This window comes from Mycteria americana, chromosome Z (genome assembly GCF_035582795.1).
Source record: "Mycteria americana isolate JAX WOST 10 ecotype Jacksonville Zoo and Gardens chromosome Z, USCA_MyAme_1.0, whole genome shotgun sequence".
NCBI classification, from domain to species: Eukaryota; Metazoa; Chordata; class Aves; order Ciconiiformes; family Ciconiidae; genus Mycteria; species Mycteria americana.
Window position 1 is genome coordinate 42,084,469 of NC_134396.1, and position 14,387 is coordinate 42,098,855.

General features: G+C 42.7%; 1 protein-coding gene across 1 annotated transcript in view; it reads left to right on the plus strand.

Moving 5' to 3' along the window:
- The first annotated feature begins 1,438 nt into the window (after positions 1 to 1,438).
- Positions 1,439 to 14,387, plus strand: part of SYK (spleen associated tyrosine kinase) — a 53,728-nt gene continuing 40,779 nt past the window's right edge. The window contains exon 1 of the mRNA XM_075488258.1: positions 1,439 to 1,704. The gene's annotated coding sequence lies outside the window, so the exon portion shown is untranslated. The remainder of the gene's footprint in view (positions 1,705 to 14,387) is intronic.

The window sequence follows — 14,387 nt, forward strand, 5'->3', positions numbered from 1 at the left end:
AAAGTTAATTCCATCCCAGCCAGGTCCAGTACAATTGCTAAAGTATAATTTAAAGCCATACAGTATTGATGATTTTTTTCACCAATTTAAGATGAGACTTCTCCTTAAAAACCAGTTAATAGTCCAATAATGATTTTCCAAAAGCTATTTCTTGCAGATTATGCTCTGTTCACCCTTGGATATTGATAGGAAAAGAACTGTGCCATCAAAACACATCCAAGAATTAGGTTTTCTAAGTTCTTGTTTTTTGTAACATGTACGCAGTGCCATTAAGAAATGCATCACCACTACAGCAATTACCAAACTTCTCACTGAAACGAACCAAACCAGAGACCTTTTTAACTGGTAAGAAATATGAGAGTTTTGTACTGTGGCAGCTCTATGAACTATAAGGGGCTTATGGTCCATTTTGCAATGAGGAAAAGAGAGCCAGTGTTTTGTCATTGAAAATAACGCCTGTACCCCACATCAGTGTTAACACTGATTTATTATGGAGAAGAAGGAAGTGGACTTTACCCCCCACTAGCACTGCCCATCACGGGACATGATGCCGTGTCATGCAGCACAGTCACAGCTGAAGGAGACCTGCCCGCTCAGGCCTCTGCAGAGGCCCGTCATGCCACTCATCAGCCCTGCATGACCCACAGCAGGAGCAGTTCAGCCCTGGACAGTCCCTGGCAAAGGATAGGTGCCACCTTTTGCCGCGTGGGGTCATTTGCAGTGAGAATTAACTCCCTGTGACATGGGGTGCCAAGGAGGCCTTGAAGAGGGACTTGGCTTCAGCTCAGTGTCTGGGCACACTGGAGTCTCCGCCACGCCTGGAGCTGCTACAAAAGTCTTTTTGATTGAAATATGGGGGTGTTTTGAGTGAAATATAACAGGAAGGGGAGATAGTGTGCTATGGTAGGCTCCTGTGTTGCTCCAAAAGGGAAACCCTCTAAGAGCCATTTTCTCACCAAAGTACACACACGTACTGGAAGACACCGAACTTCAATATTCACCAAAAGTGTGCATACTCCTTTTCTCCTTACGGGAAGCCCACGTTTGATACACTTTGATCCACCGTCGCAAGCGTGGTGCTGAGCGGCGGCGCGTCCATCTTCCAAAGCCAGCCGCCTGCGAGGCGACGCGGCTGCCACGGGGACCCCAACCGCAGGGCACCAAGGAGACCCACATCTCGGGGTCCCAAGGACAGCCACATCACGCGGCACCAAGGGGACCCACGCCACAGGGTCCCGGGCGGCCCCATGCCGCGGGGTCCGAAGGAGACGTACGCTTCCTCGCCCCGGGAGCAGCGATGCCGGAGGGGCCGGGAGGCTGCAGCGGTCCGCGCCGCGCCGCCGGGGCCGGCCGCCCTCCCGCCGGGGCTGCCGCCCGAAAGGGGGGCCGGGGGCACGGCGGCTGCGCCCGCTGAGGAGGAGGGAGTGCGCGCCGACACCCCGTTGAGGAAGTGGCCGCGGCTGCGAGAGAAAACGAGGAAGCGGCGGCACCCGCGGCGCTCAGCGCGGGTCCAGCCCCGCTCCCGGCCGTACCGCGAACCGGCCCGGCCCGGCAAGGCTCGGCGGAGCCGCGCGCCCGAGGGCTGCCTCCCTGCCGGCTCTCTCCCGGCGGCAGCGGCGGCGGCGGCGGCGGCGGCGGCAGCGGCAGGAGCCGCCGGTGGCGGGAGGAGGCGGCGGCGCGGCGCCGAGCGACCCGCGGGGAGCGGTGAGTAGCGGCGCTGGGCCGCCAGCATCGGGGCCCCGCCGGCGGCTCGCCCGCCGCCACCGCCCCTTCCCCGCGAGCGCTGCGCCGGGCAGCGCCGGGGCCGGGGCCGGGGCCGGTGGGGCGGGCGGCGCTGCTGCCGGCTCCCGCGGGGTCCGCGGCTGTCGGGGAGTGCGGGGGGACGGGCAGAAGGCAGAGCCGGCCGGCCCCCGGGGCCACGGCGATGAGGCGGCGGCAGCTGAGGGGAGGGGAGGGCGAGGTGCCGCTGGGAAGCGGGCGCGTCGTGAGGAGCCAGAGCGAAGCGGCGGCACTCGTGTCGGGGAGGGAGCGGCAGGCTGGAAACGGCACCAGCTGGAAAGCGAGCCCGCAACCTTCCTGTGTTACGGTTTCTGAAAATAAATGCCACTGGCCCAGCGATTGGGGAACTTAAATCTAGAACTTAAACACAAAAAACCAGGTTTAATTGTATCTTCATACGTTATTGTGGTGGTGGGTTTTAATAAAGCAAAGTGTGGGGCTGCTGTCTGAATGGTGCATAATATGTCAAAGATTTGATGCCTGACAAAATGGCTTTAAAAATGTGTCTCTTTCTTACCAAACTTCCCTATTTTGTTTCCAAGAAAACAACTGTAGCGTACTACTAGAAGTGCTGAAAGTAGTTGAATGCTACGAGCCTGATGCCAGTCATTGCTCTTCATGTGTTTTGCCAGCATTATTCAGTTTTCTTCTTTAGCACTCTACTGCATAAACTTTGTGTTGTAGTTGGCCAGATTAGTTTGCAGCGATGTTGTTTTGGACAAAGATGAGCAATACTTTTGTTAGGTGCCACTGACTCCAGTAGAAGAGTGGCAAGTGGAAAGAGCGTCCCAGTCTGGCCAAATTACATGATATGTTGTAAAGTACTTCCATTTTAAAACAAAATTATTCCTTTTAAGGGATTTTTTTTTTAATGTTCTTTTCTGTTAGACTTTTTTTGTGCTCTTTTTATCCACAGAAGCTTGGATCTCCTAAGCCCTCGGGTTGAATCTGCAGCCTAATCCATGGGCACAGCCATCCGGTACAGAGCTAGTATCAGCATGCAAGGCTGTGTATTTTTACAGGCTTGGAGGCCATAAACTGTAGCAGCGTAGCGTACATTGAGGCAGTCCACTTAGAGGAACTGTGACTTCTTTTTTTTTTTTTTTTTTTTCATCCCTCTGTTGAGCATTGAGCGATAAACAGACAAATAAGGAAGTCTGAATGTTCTTTGTATTCTGACAGTTATCCTGTGGGGGAGAAAGATTATAATGTGGTGAAGACAAAATAATTTGAACTAAAGGGTTTGGAATCAGTTAGGGTGCTCAAAAATGGCTGAAATAGATAAAAGTAAATAATTGCTTTGGTTTTCACATTCACTTGGAATAACTGCAAAATCCCAAGAGAAATACGGTTGAAGTGTTCCGGTTTTGCTTCTGTTAAAAAATATTAACAGTCTGTCGAAGCAAAGGTGAACTGTGCAGCTCTCTCATTCGCATGTTGTTGTGGTTCTGATACAAGAGCAGAATTTGATCTGAAGTTGCAGGAAGACAAAAACTGAAATTTATTTTTAGAAACAGCTGGCGGGTTATGTTGAGCACAAAATAACAGTTTTGAAGACTGATGGTAAAATTATAAGCTGGATTTAAGCACCTTTGAAGATGCTCATGACCACAAAAAAATTATGTAGGAGCATTTCCCCAGTCTCCCATCCTTTCTTTTGGATCTGTTATGCCAGAGACACTGCAAGTGGGAGAAATCACTTCTGAAATATATGTTGTGTTCAGAGGACATGGTCTCACAATTATAATTATTTTTTGCAGATTACACTTCTTTTTTCCTTCCTAATGCTTTTCTAATGTGCAGTATTTAGCAGAAAGCAGTGGGTCTGTTGTCATTGCTCGTTTGAATATCGTGAATATAAGAAATTGTGTTTGCATCTGAATCCACTGAAGACACTAGGTAGTCATCCTTTTTCCAGCTCCGTAGACTCTTGGATCAGTGCCTCGAGATCTGTTGTGTGCACATTAGACAGGCTGTGCCAGAATCTGCTTTCAGTTGCATGTGTTTAGTTCCAGAGTAACACAGCTGAAAGGGGGAACTTCTGTTTTTACATCACGATTACAAGGAATACAACGCTTACCTTCAAATGTGAGTAATAGTTGCAGAAAGGTTGTTCCAATGAGCTATTTAAAATTACTTCTTTTTTACTTAAAAGTGAACATGTGCTTAAGCGAGTTACTCCACTGGGGCAAGAGTGCTTGTACCATTCAAGTGCCTGTTTAAAAGCTGAAGATGGTCTTGCAGGAGTTTGTGAGTGTGAGTAGTAAGGTTCAGTCATAAGAACGAAGACTTCTCACCTTGCAAGGATTTGCAGGATCAGCTTCTTAATTTCTAATTTAGGAAAAAAATAGCATTTTGTTACAGGGAAACAGTTTTTTAATCCACTTTTACAGTAGTTTTGCTTGCATTTGACAAAAGAAAATCTTGGGGGTGATGGTAACTCACTTTATGTCTCAGCTGGCATTTCTAGAAATGCTTGTACAGAGAAACATTCCTCATATTTGCACCACTTTTACAGAGAAACTCTGCAGTTTAATTTAAGCCCTTTGATCACTCCTGTGAGAAAAAGAAGCCCTGGTCTTTGCAGGATCATTCCTTATTCTTGTATGCAGTAGAGGGTAGTAAGTACACAATTATTAATATTTATTTTGAGCATAGTAAAAATAATATTCCTCCTTTAATTTAAGGTTTCAGCAGCAAGGTTATGTAGTTGATGTTGTCTAGCTTTTAAATTCATGACACAGGGTAATGTGGAGGCATCCAGTTAAGCAGAATAAAACCTTTTGCCACTGACTTCTGCATTGCTTGTCAGGGCGATGGGGAAACATCAGCATTTCAAGTGCAAGAAGTGTGAAGGAGCCTGTACGTTCCTGCATCAAAAAAAAAAACGATTCCAGGATTTGCTGTAGGAAAGGAAAACTGATAAATATTCATAACGTTTGACACAAAATATCACCTGCCTTGAACAAATAAAATAAAATGTTGTAGTTTGTCTTTACATTCCAAAGTTAAAATTAGGTCATAACTTCCTGTCCCTCTACATACAATGACTAAATGGCCACTTCTTTAAACATGGTTGTTGTAAAAAGGAAAGAAAGGGGAAAAATATTTTTGAACTCGCAGGGATCCTGATGTTCTAAGGGGACTTCAGTGTATGCAAAATGCCGCAAGCCTTCCCTTTGTACCAGGTAACAGAGCAACTAATGAAAAATAAACAAATATTAGAACCTAAATAACCAGTGTACAAGAGTATGACACAGTTAGTTTGTGCAGTTTCACTATCACTCAGTTTGTAACTAGCTGATGTTGGAATGTATTAGTTTGACCAGCTAGGAGTACCCTGTAATTTCTCCAGCTTTGTCCTAATTTGCTTTGGGACAGTATTTTTCAGAACAGGCATGAAATGCCAGGTGTCCTGAATGGACAATAGGTACAACGGTATATCCAACAACTTCTCTTCCCTTCAAAATGCAAGGAGGCAATGCAAGGAATGTTTCAGCACTGACACTCAGTAGAGGGAAGATATGAAGTGCTAAAAGCTTTTGTAAAGAAGTACGATTTGTGGCACTGTGGTATGTAAATCAACCATGTAAATCCATGAGGCAACTCCTAGGCTGGGGATGGAGTTGAAATTGGCAGGAATCACAGCTGTGGTTGGAGGTAGCTAGAGAAAACACAGGCAGGAAGTGTTAGAGTAGAATATGTACCAAGGAAATGGGCATGAAATTGCCTAAATATATTAATATCATAAAGTTAAAAAAACAGAGCCTTTTTTTTTAATACTTAAAAATCCTTATCTTAAGCAACAGATTCAGTAAAATGAGTAAAAGGACCAGGAGTCATCATCAAATACATCAGCCACAGCCTGCCCCTACTCTTTTGGATAGTCTTTCTCTTATTTTTTCCCCCCAGTTTGGATAAAATAATGAAGTAAGTGAGAAAAGGAAAAAAACCACAAAACTTTAGAGACCACAGCCTCTAAAATGTGTAGAAGCCCGTGTACTGTCTCTTAGCTAAAACCAGTGTAACTGAGAGCATCTGTGGGATGCTAGAGCTAAAATGTTAAAATGTGTGCTGCTGCTGACCGCTGAGGGTGTAGTTCTGCTTTTAAAAATTCTAGTGCTGGTATCAAAATTGGCTCTACAAATTTCAGAAGAATTAAGCTCAGTTTAAAAGAACGTCTTAATGTTTTTTAGAAACTTGTTTTCTTGGGTTTTTGCAGGGTTGCCTGAAAAGTTGATTTCTTACTCTAGATTTGAAAACTGAAGTTAGAAACCTGCTATAAAGACAATTTGCCCCCCTCCCCAACCTCTTTTAAAATATGTTACAGGAAAACTTAAACTGAAAAATCCTTGTCATCATTTTGTTTGGAGACAACATAGAAAAGGAAGCTAGTAAGCAACTAAGCAGTTGTTTATGGGTAAGTTCCTACTCTGGGAAACTCAGCCCAAATTTGATAACTTGAATCAAGAAAACAAGTTCACTCGATGCAAAAAACAAAACTAAGATTTTGGTAAGGTGAAAATCTCCAATATCTGAAATATGGGGAATGTAAGTAAAGGATGAAGCATCAATGTAGTAATCTTTGACATAAAGTGTTAGATTTTGCTGCAGCATTTCAAAGAATATGAATTGCACAGTATTTTGTTCAAAAATTAGTAAAGCAAGCAGGACGTTTAAGTAAGGATTATTTTTGTAAATCAGATAATGGGTTTAGTTATCTTTTGAATCAGTGGACTACCTTGCAAGTTTCTGAGAATGATTACTTATTTAAACTGAGTACCAAGAGGAAGAGAGCTGCTCTGAAGAGTTCTGGTCATGCACTTCCAGAATGGAAGTGGGCATTGCGGGAGGCTTTGAGTGACTATTCCGTCCTCAGTTATCATGTGCAATTGGTAAGAAACCTCATGCTGCCTCAGGTGAGCTGAACGACTGTGTGACAGTCTTCATCCAGTGGATGTAACAAAGATCTGGTCTGCAGGTACTCCTACGCACAGAAGTGCAGGAAAAAATCTGGTAAGGGAAGAGTGAACTCAAACCCACTGGAGCCTGCTTCCTGCAAAGGATGCAGGGCTGTATTCACTTGGAAGCAGTGGTGTGTTGAAGGAGTGATGTTGCTAGCATGAAATCCATTTGCCTGTGATTCCCAAGGGACGTGTTTCATCAGAGGCAGCTTTTTGGTATCCTGGTGTAGCAACTATCTGTAGCAACAGTTACCATTGGGCCATTTAGCAATGTAACCATTGATGCTGTGCAGAGCAGGGCACAACATGAGAAGAGAAGCCTGACTATGAGCTATTTTTTTCCAGCCTGGCAGTTTGTCATGCAAGAACTAGGGAAATATTGCCTGTTGGCGCAGAACGTGCAGGGGCCAGGTGCATCCTCTCTCTGCCCAGAGTGATAAACGGGCCTCGTCAAGAGTATTTCACTGGTCCAGGTGCTTCAGATGGGCTTCCTCTGCGGGACGGGGGGAGAAGGCTCAGGCCTCTCTCTGGGTAGCTATTCTGGAACATTCTCATGTTTTATGTGAGAGGTGAGGTTACAGTTAATCCAAATGGTCATTTGCTGGCTTAAAGGGATTCCTGCCCACTAAGAGACTGTTTGATCCACTCTTTATAGCAATGAGAAGTAAGCTTTAGCTGTGCTGCTTGTTCTGAGGATACAGGGTGGTATGGGGAGAGGACGCAGACTTAGCCTTTTCTGGGCCACTGATTCACTGGTGGGCTAATTGGTATGAGGAGCTTTTTTGCTATGCAATCTGCCTTTCTGATGTACGTGTCCTCACAAAAACTAGTCAGGAAGAGCTGGCTCCATTGCTGGAGGATGCTATTTTTGGAGAGAAGCTTTCCTTTGATTTGGTTCTTAATTAGAAAACTATTACACAGATTTTAAGAAATTGATCCTTAACGTTGGCAGTCTGGCTGTGTGAGCTAGTATCACATCTTCCTTTCAAAAAAATAAAATAAAAATGCTTGCCCTTTCTTCCATACCTCTGTGGGTGTAAACTTTCTGAGTGTAATTGCCAGTGTCAGTTACAGTGCCTCTATAGCAGAACATTAACCTTGCTATATCTTCCTACCAGGAGCTTTTCAAAGAATAAAGTAACGTGGCAGTTTTTATAAACTCTAGAAAGTGGCACTGAGGAGTCTTGATCAGTTTTGTGGAAACACGCCTATTCTAGGAGTATGAAAAGCAAGTTATTTTTGTTTCTGCAATAATTTTTCTCCTTTATATAAAGCACGATACTGCAGACTGTTTCAGATGACAGCTAACCTTGGTCTGAAAGAGGAACCTGCCTAATTTTGCCACCGTAACTCCCAATGAGGCCAATCCATTGAGGCATCCATTCAGCAACAGGTTTTAGCAATCCTAGAGACAGAGCAATACATTTCAGAGAAATTAATGAAGTATGATGGGATCCAAATGTTCTTGGTTTGTTGTTCACTTAACAATATGCGATTGCTAATATTCGCGGCTGAGAAACTGAGATCGTTATCTACATTTGTAGCCTGTAGACTGGGAACTAAGTAGAGACAGACAAAGCTGCACAAAGAAGGGGAGTTCATACCCTCATAATAGCTTTGGAAATGTCAGTCTGCGACAACTAAAAAACTAGTTAAAAAAAAGTTAAATTAAGATACTTACTGGAACCAAAAAACAAATATATCTTTTGGGTCTGCCCACTGGTAAAACCAGAGTGATGTTTATCCCAAATTTTGAATGAAACATGTGGCATTTTGTTTTAGTCCTGTGATGGCTTTCAGACTTTGAGACTGCTATAATAATGTTCAATTTCTGCTGCAATATCTTTTATTTTCAAGAAGGAGGTATTCGTTTTCTTCCATCTTCTGTTTGATAGTAGTGACTTCCTTCTAGAACTGATGATGCTTTAGTTCTGAGAGATGTCGTGTTTACCAGAGATTTTGCTAAAAATACCACAAGGATTGAAAAACAAAGTTATGTATGGATTGTGCATGTATCCACACTTGGGGCCTGATCCTTCTGAATGAAGCCAGTCTTTCTCAGTTCTCATGGTAATAAAAAAACACACTATCACCAGCTCTGTGCTCAGGGCTGCAGTTTTCTCTTTTTATGTGTGTTGGGAAATTGAGCAGATACTCCAGGTTTTGCCTTCCCGGAAAATGAGGAACATTTTGATTCAACATTGTTGTTGGTACAACGTTCTGGTAGATCTGCTTCTTCTGGCAACTTCTGAGTTGTGAAAAACAATTGACATTAGTGAACCTTGAAAAAGAGATTTTGGAGTGAAGTGTTTTGGAGTGAAAGTGTAGTGATAGTTTGATGTGTCTTGGTTTTACTGTGCTATCTTGTCCATAACAGTTTTGTCATAGCCGTCTCTGTAAAAAGTCTTCTGTAAAAATAAGAATCTATTCCACCTGGAAACAGGGTATGCTGACATACTTAATGTCACTGTATCTTTGAACCTGAAAATATCCAGGCCATTGGGTAGGCAGTTCCATCTGTTTTTAGTGGTTCTCCTTGCAAGTAGGCTGATAGTATTTTTGTTTTGCTCTTCACATGTTTTCACTGACTTTATGAGTTCATTTCACAGCTCGCTCTGTGCAGCCGTAGTAGCCTCTGCGGTACGTAGAGGAGTTTTACTTTTTACCGGAAAGGCACTAAACTTGAAACAAAACCAGAGAAGAACTTTATATATTATGTAACTCAACTCAGTAGTTCCTGAAGTATTCAGAGGTAGTTTTGGGCTCCCTGAGAAAGACTTTTGTAACTGTGCCCCAACCCAGGCTTTTTTTTGTCAGCATTGGGAAGAAACAGTTATCCCTGTACTCTTCCACAGTCACTGCAGAGCCCACAGCTGGTGTTGGTGAAGGTCTGTCTGTGCCCAAGGTCTGTCTGTGCCCAAAGAAGTTTGTTCACACCTTGTCGCAGCGGGAAGATTAGAGAAAGGTCTGCCTGGAGTATCTTGAATGCTTTCCTTTGGATGTTAGCTCATCCCCAATGCTTCCACTTTTTGTATGGTGGTTTAATGGGTACCGATCACAGTAAAGTACTTTGCTCGAAAGGGAGCAGGCTTCCATACAAACGATGCCATCTGTTTTAAGGCAGAAATGCTTGCTTTGACAAGAGGCCCCTGTACTCGGCACTGGTGAGGCCGCACCTCGAATACTGTGTTCAGTTTTGGGCCCCCCACTACAAGAGGGATATTGAGGTACTGGAGCGCGTACAGAGAAGGGCAACGAAGCTGGTGAAGGGTCTGGAGCAGAAGTCTGATGAGGAGCGGCTGAGGGAGCTGGGACTGTTTAGCCTGGAGAAAAGGAGGCTGAGGGGAGACCTCATCGCTCTCTACAACTACCTGAAAGGAGGTTGTAGAGAGGTGGGGGTCGGTCTCTTCTCCCAGGTAACAAGTGATAGGACAAGAGGAAATGGCCTCAAGTTGCGCCAGGGGAGGTTTAGACTGGATATTAGGAAATTTTTCTTCACCGGGAGGGTTATCAAGCATTGGAACAGACTGCCCAGGGAAGTGGTTGAGTCGCCATCCCTGGAGTTATTTAAAGGACGTTTGGATGAGGTACTTAGAGACATGGTGTAGTGATGGTTTTTGGCAGTGTTAGGTTTATGGTTGGACTCGATGATCTTAAAGGTCTTTTCCAACCTATATGATTCTGTGATTCTGAGGCATCTTTAGCCAGAGGCAATGGTTGCATTTGTGACAGTGTAAGAGTTCCCTGGAAAAGGAGGCAAGGGAATGAGTAGTAGAGCATGGCGAGGATGTGGAAGGAAGTGTTGATATTTTTGTGTTGGTGGTTTTTTTCTTTTTCTTTTTCTAAAGGGAAAAAAAAACCCAAACCTTTTTTTTCCCCCCTTTTTTTCTGTTTTTCTTAAATATATGTGAAAATCTTAGGGTTTCTACTGCTAGGGAAAGAATAATTCTAATCCATAAATGCCTGGCTTTTTTTGTTTTTCCCAGTACCATCCTGAGCTTTTTAAAAGATCAAAGCCAAGAAACCTTTTTAGAGGAAAGCTATGACATGTGAAAAGGTTGCCAAAGACAGGAGAGTCCCAAAAGGAAGGTGTTGTGGAAGAGAGACAATAGAGTCCTAGCATCAGTGAAGAATATATTTTTAGTAATCAATGCCCCTCTGTGACCTCAGTACAGAAGCTTATATAGGAAACCCCTGAATAACATACGAAAGCTGTGGTGCTTTTTCTAAGCATCTGTTTGCCTTATAATAGAGCAGCAATAGTGTTGCCAAGTCAAGTAGTATTTCCTCAGGAAATATTTCAATAGCTAGAGTGCCTGGAGTAGTCTCATGATATCAGAATGTCAGATGCAATTTAGAATAAATGAGGGCATTTCTGGCATGTTTCAGTGAAGATAAAAACATCTATCTAATTGTCTTCAGTATAGATAAAAATGACTCTGGAAAGCAAATCCAAAGAAAAATATTTCTAAAATCACAATTTTTTGAAGCTAATAATAATTTTAGGTGTGTTTGTGATTTTTTGTCAGTTCTTTCAATGAATAACTCTTTGATACAAGAGGTGAGATAAATGGTGGTGTCCCTAAACCTAGTAGATAAAGCACCAATACCACCTGTTCAGCAGACAGGTTTTTGTTCTAATGTGGCCAAGATGATGAGGATTTACATGAACAAGGGCAAACATCGTTTTCTCTTAAGCTGAGAAAGGTGCTAGCAAGGCCACTAACTTTCATAATCATGAGAACACACAAAACCTGCCACAGATTGGACAATCCCCCAGGTCACTGATGGTGATACTAGATCCAGGCTGTGAAGCCCACAGCAGAAAAGTCTTCTGGGCCCAAAGCTACCACATTCCCTATTTGTTCCCAGACAGACTTTAATTAAGCTACAATTCTGTTAAAGAATACATCTCAGTGTTTAAAAACCCTAGCAGGAACGCTGTAGTTATCCTAAAAGCATTGCAAGAAATCAGAAATAGCTAAAAGAAAGAAAAGGCTTCTGAAACTGAACTGCTACAAAGGAAAATATGGAACTTGGCACCCAAAACAGGCATGTCTGATAAAAGTGCTGAGTAGAGAGACCGATGTTGGAGAAATAGTAAAAGCGAAATTTGCTTAAAAACTAGCCGATATGCTTTGTGTATGTCAGCATTGCCGAGGAGTGTGTGTGGAACAACAGGAAAGCCTGTGGAGATGGAGGAAGGCATGTTTTAGAGTCTGAAGTGCAGGGAAAAAAACCTTGCAGCATAATGCTTAGATCGTCGGTAAAAGGATGCAGAGATCAGAGCTGGGCATTTGAGTGCATGAGGAAAACTTCTCATGGAGAAGCTGGAGAAAACACATGGAGAAGGAGGCCCAAGCATACGTGACGGAAAGGTTGCTGCAGGCTGTAAGCTGGTTAGAGACGCAGCGGGGGGAGGCTGAGATACGCGCTGAGGCAGCAGTACACAGTCAGGGCACTTCCCTGAGGAAGATCAGCATACTGGAAGAAACGTGTTGGTGATCCCATGCATGTCACTTTTCCCTTTGAGACAGTACTACGCACATCTCTTTCAGTACGATGAATGTGACGTTGTTTGGAGATGTCACTGTCTACAAAAGTTGTAAAAATGATCGGTGTTACCAGCTGAATTAAGTAAGATTTTAGATTTTTTTCGGTAGCTCAGAAAGTTCACCCTAGTGTCCCAATCAAACTCCAGTTTGTTTGAACGACTTAAGAAAATGGTATTCTGCTTCATTTCCTTCCCTAACGATTTACTTTTAAACATTTACTGTGTTCTTCCTTTATCTCTGCATAATTTTCTCCTAAAAATTCCTCTCCTAAGGTCTGGATAGAAATTAAATCTTCATGTTTATGCAGGAAGGTAAAGAAGACATTTAAAGGTAATCTGATGAATCAAATTAAGACCACCATTCAGCTGCCTAGACAGACTGGAAGGTGATTTTAAAGGTGAAGAAATGAGAATAGAACAATTGTTTAAATGCATTTTATTTGTTAAAATACTATAAAAATGTAAATATCTGCTCTAAATGTGAGGCAATAACAATGGATTTGTAATACCTTGATGGTAATTATGTCAGAATTTACATCAGTTTGGAGTATACCATTAAGATTATACTAAACCCTGAAAGTACCAAAATATTTAATGTACTATGTGAAGTCACCATCAAATGTATATTTCTAATTCTATGCATGCTTAATTCCTTTCAGCTTTTAGGTGTGTTACACAAGGTGGAAATATAGAAAAGAATCTTAGAATGAAAAATCATGCTGTTCACAGAGGGACACATGTTGATTCCAAGAATCATAATTAAGCAAGAATATTAGAAAAAATGCATATTCACATTGTTCTAATTTTTTTTTTTTTTCTGTGTATGACCAGAGAACTACTGAAGTTAGAGTCGGGTGCTTAAAATATCACCCTGTGCTACCACAAATTGTTTCAGTCAGCGTATTTTCATCATTCTGCGCTGTCTAGTGAGCCTTCCTTATGCCTTTTGCATGCAAAAGATACTTGATCTACCTTTACTTCATTACTTTCGTACATTGCTCACAGAATACTACTTTGAAAAACAAGGGAAGGGAAAAAAATAACTGTTCAAATAAAGAGCTTATTCAGAACACTGTTTCACCACTACATGGCTTTTGGTCACACTTCAGTCCTTTTACTCATTAAATAGCTGGACAAGTAAACTAATCAATCAACTGTCCCTAAGTGTCCTTCCACATTCCTGTTTGGTCTTTGTGGAAAGATTCATACTCCTATTAATAATTTTTTATGTTAGACTGGAGATCAATACCTCAGTAACAGTATGCTCACTGCTGTGCAAATGTTTCAATAAAACAATTATTCTACCTTTATCCTTGTCTAAATATAAAAGATGAAAGAGAAGCAAGCTAAGGGTAGCAGTATGGTCAGCACAGATTCTTTCTAACGCTTTCCAGGTGAGTTTTCCTGAGTTTTGCTCCTCTGTTTGTAAGAATGTTCCACTTGCCTGCATGCATGAAATGTGTGAGATACTAAACTCTTGCGTTGTCTGGAGTACCCACTGTCTGCAACATTGATGAGGAAGCTACCTGAGGGGAAGTGGGTACCTAATTTTCCTATGTATTTGCATAATATTTTTTTCTTTCGTGTAGGATAACCGTGATATTTGCTTGCATTTGTAGCTCCCTTAAAAGTCAAATTTAATGGCTATGGGGAGAGTTGCACTTCAGACCCTCTTTTACTGTTATGCTCAAGTGCATCTCTCAGGTAACCAGCCGCACTTCCTTCAGCCCTCTCAAGGGTAAAGCCTTACATTCAGCCCTTTGGGGACTTAGTCTCCATCTTACAGCCTCACATTTGTAACTGTGCTTGACAAGCTCAGCATGATTTGTCCCCTGGAGGAATTTAGAGGAGGAGAAAAGTATGAATCCAAATACATTTTCTTCTACTCTATTACTGATCCTAGAAGGGTATTGAACTCCCAAAAGGAAGGCAAGATTTTGAAAGTCCAACCAAAGAGAACGTCCATCTCAAACTCAGAAATTATTGCAAAATAGATAAGAAGTTTTTAACCATTATCTAATGTTTTGTGTGTATATTTGGCTCCTTGCATGTCCATGGGACACAACATCAGTCCAAACATTTCCTAATGT